This window comes from Triticum aestivum, chromosome 2D, assembly GCF_018294505.1.
Source record: "Triticum aestivum cultivar Chinese Spring chromosome 2D, IWGSC CS RefSeq v2.1, whole genome shotgun sequence".
Lineage (NCBI taxonomy): Eukaryota > Viridiplantae > Streptophyta > Magnoliopsida > Poales > Poaceae > Triticum > Triticum aestivum.
Window position 1 is genome coordinate 408459367 of NC_057799.1, and position 4701 is coordinate 408464067.

Here is a 4701-nt window from a genome sequence, read left to right on the forward strand (position 1 = left end):
TTATGTTGTGGTGTTCCAAGTGGCATGAGTTTGTGAAACTATTCCACATTGTTTTAATTGAAGGCCAAACTCATAACTCAAGTCTGTGTGATCAGATCGTAGAAACTTTATTTTCTTGTTACGATGATTCTCTACTTCACTCTGAAAATCTTTGAACTTTTCAAGTGTTTCAGACTTGTGTTTCATCAAGTAGATATACACATATCTGCTCAAATCATCTGTGAAGGTCAGAAAACAATGATAGCTCCCGTGAGCCTCAACACTCATTGGACCGCATACATCGGTATGTATTATTTCCAATAAGTCAGTGGCTCGCTCCACTGTTTCGGAGAATGGAGTCTTAGTCATGTTGCCCATGAGGCATGGTTCGCAAGCATCAAGTGATTCATAATCAAGTGATTCCAAAAGCCCATCAGCATGGAGTTTCTTCATGCGCTTTACACCAATATGACCTAAACGACAGTGCCACAAATATGTTGCACTATCATTATCAACTTTGCATCTTTTGGCATCAATATTATGAATATGTGTATCAACACGATCGAGATTCAATAAACCATTTATTTTGAGTGTATGACCATAGAAGGTTTTATTCATGTAAATAGAATAACAATTATTCTTTGACTTAAATGAATAATTGTATTGCAATAAACATGATCCAATCATATTCATGCTCAACGCAAACACCAAATAACATTTATTTTAGGTTCAACACTAATCCCGAAGGTAAAGGGAGTGTGCGATAGTGATCTTATCATCTTTGGAATCATTTCCGACACACATCGTCACCTCGCCCTTAACTAGTCTCTGTTTATTTTGCAACTCTTGTTTCGAGTTACTACTCTTAGCAACTGAACTAGTATCAAATACCGAGGGGTTGCTATAAACACTAGTAAAGTACACATCAATAACATGTATATCAAATATACCTTTGTTCACTTTGCCATCCTTCTTATCCGCTAAATACTTGGGGCAGTTCTGCTTCCAGTGACCAGTCCCTTTGTAGTAGAAGCACTTAGTCTCAGACTTAGGTCTAGACTTGGGCTTCTTCACTTGAGCAACAACTTGCTTGCCGTTCTTCTTGAAGTTCCCCTTCTTCCCTTTGCCCTTTTCTTGAAACTAGTGGTCTTGTCAACCATCAACACTTGATGCTTTTCTTGATTTCTACCTTCGTCGATTTCAGCATCACGAAGAGCTTGGGAATCGTTTTTGTTATCCCTTGCATATTATAGTTCATCACGAAGTTCTGGTAACTTGATGATAGTGACTAGAGAACTCTGTCAATCACTATCTTATCTGGAAGATTAACTCCCACTTGATTCAACTGATTGTAGTACTCAGACATTCTGAGCACATGCTCACTAGCTGAGCTAATCTCCTCCATCTTGTAGGCAAAGTACAGTCAGAGGTTTCATACCACTCGACACGGGCATGAGTATGAAATACCAATTTCAACTCTTGGAACATCTTATATGCTCTGTGGCATTCAAAACATTTTTGAAGTCCCGGTTTTAAGCCGTAAAGCATGGTGCACTAAACTATCAAGTAGTCATCACACCGAACTTTGCCAAACGTTCATAACATCTGCATCTGCTCCTGCAAAAAGGTCCGTCACCTAGCTGTGCATCAAGGACATAATTCTTCTATGCAACAATGAGGATAATCCTCAGATCACTGATCCAATCCGCATCATTGCTACTAACATCTTTCAACTTAGTTTTCTCTAGGAACATATCAAAAATAAAACAGGGGAGCTAAACGCGAGCTATTGATCTACAACATAGATATGCAAATACTACCAGGACTAAGTTCATGATAAATTAAAGTTCAATTAATCATATTACTTAAGAACTCCCACTTAGATAGACATCCCTCTAGTTATCTAAATGATCACGTGATCCAAATCAACTAAACCATGTCCGATCATCACGTGAGATGGAGTAGTTTTCAATGGTGAACATCACCATGTTGATCATATCTACTATATGATTCACGCTCGACCTTTCGGTCTCCAGTGTTCTGAGGCCATATCTGTATTTGCTAGGCTCGTCAAGTTTAACCCGAGTATTCTGCATGTGCAAAACTGGCTTGCACCCGTTGTATTTGAACGTAGAGCTTATCACACCCGATCATCACGTGGTGTCTCGGCACGACAAACTGTCGCAACGGTGCATACTCAGGGAGAACACTTATGCCTTGAAATTTAGTGAGAGATCATCTTATAATGCTACCTCGAACTAAGCAAAATAAGATGCATAAAGGATAAACATCACATGCAATCAATATAAGTGATATGATATGGCCATCATCATCTTGTGCCTTTGATCTCCATCTCCAAAGCACCGTCATGATCACCATCGTCACCGGCTTGACACCTTGATCTCCATCGAAGCATCATTGTCGTCTCGCCAACTATTGCTTCTACGACTATCGCTACCGCTTAGTGATAAAGTAAAGCAATTACATGGCGATTGCATTTCATACAATAAAGTGACAACCATATGGCTCCTGCCAGTTGCCGATAACTCCATTACAAAACATGATCATCTCATACAATAAAAAATTAGCATCATGTCTTGACCATATCACATCACAAAATGCCCTGCAAAAACAAGTTAGACGTCCTCTACTTTGTTGTTGCAAGTTTTACGTGGCTGCTACGGGCTGAGCAAGAACCGTTCTTACCTACGCATCAAAACCACAACGATTTTTCGTCAAGTATGTGTTGTTTTAACCTTCAACAAGGACCGGGCGTAGCCGCACTCGATTCAACTAAAGTTGGAGAAACTGACACCCGCCAGCCACCTGTGTGCGAAGCACGTCGGTAGAACCAGTCTCGCGTAAGCGTACGCGTAATGTCGGTCTGGGCCGCTTCATCCAACAATACCGCCGAATCAAAGTATGACATGCTGGTAAGCAGTATGACTATTATCGCCCACAAATCACTTGTGTTCTACTCGTGCATATAACATCTACGCATAAACCTGGCTCTGATGCCACTGTTGGAGAACGTAGTAATTTCAAAAATTTCCTACGCATATGCAAGATCATGGTGATGCATAGCAACGAGAGGGGAGAGTGTAGTCCACATACCCTCGTAGACTGTAAGCGGAAGCATTATGACAATGCGGTTGATGTAGTCGTACGTCTTCACGATCGACCGATCCTAGTACCGAAAGTACGGCACCTCCGCGATCTGCACACGTTCGGCTCGGTGACGTTCCACGAACTCACGATCCAGCAGAGTGTCGAGGGAGAGCTTCGTCAGCACGACGGCGTGATGATGGTGATGATGAAGCTACCGGCACAGGGCTTCGCCTAAGCACTACGACGATATGACCGAGGTGGATTATGGTGGAGGGGGGCACCGCACACGGCTAAGAGATCAATGATCAACTTGTGTGTCTATGGGGTGCCCCCCCCGTATATAAAAGAGTGGAGGAGGGGGAGGAGGTCGGCCTCCTAGGCGCGCCCCAAGGGGAGTCCTACTCCCACCGGGAGTAGGATTCCCCCTTCCCTAGTTGGATTAGGAGAGAAGGAAGGGGGAGGAAGGAGGAAGGAAAGGGGGCCCGGCCCCCTTCCCAAGTCGGATTGGGCTTGGGAGGGGGGCTCCTTTGCTCCTTTCTCCTCTCTCCCACTATGGCCCAATAAGGCCCATATACCTCCCGGGGGTTTCCGGTAACCTCCCGGTGCTCCGGTATATGCCCGAACTCACCCGGAACCATTCCGACGTCCAAATATAGTCGTCCAATATATCGATCTTTATGTCTCGACCATTTCGAGACTCCTCGTCATGTCCGTGATCATATCCGGGACTCTGAGCTACCGGTACATCAAAACACATAAACTCATAATACTGATCGTCACCGAACGTTAAGCGTGCGGACCCTACGGGTTCGAGAACTATGTAGACATGACCGAGACACGTCTCCGGTCAATAACCAATACCAGAATCTGGATGTTCATATTGGTTCCCACATATTCTACGAAGATCTTTATCGGTCAAACCGCATAACAACATACGTTGTTCCCTTTGTCATCAGTATGTTACTTGCCCGAGATTCGATCGTCGGTATCTCAATACCTAGTTCAATCTTGTTACCGGCAAGTCTCTTTACTCGTTCCGTAATGCATCATCCCGCAACTAACTCATTAGTTACATTGCTTGCGAGGCTTATAGTGATGTGCATTACCGAGAGGGCCCAGAGATACCTCTCCGTCAATCGGAGTGACAAATCCTAATCTTGATTTATGCCAACTCAACAAGTACCATCGGAGACACCTGTAGAGCACCTTTATAATCACCCAGTTACATTGTGACGTTTGGTAGCACACAAAGTGTTCCTCCGGTAGTCGGGAGTTTCATAATCTCATAGTCATAGGAACATGTATAAGTCATGAAGAAAGCAATAGCAATATACTAAACGATCAAATGCTAAGCTAATGGAATGGGTCAAGTCAATCACATCATTCTCTAATGATGTGATCCTGTTAATCAAATGACAACTCATGTCTATGGTTAGGAAACATAACCATCTTTGATTCAACGAGCTAGTCAAGTAGAGGCATACTAGTGATACTCTGTTTTTTCTATGTATTCACACATGTACTAAGTTTCCGGTTAATACAATTCTAGCATGAATAATAAACATTTATCATGATATAAGGAAATATAAATAACAACTTTATTATTGCCTCTAG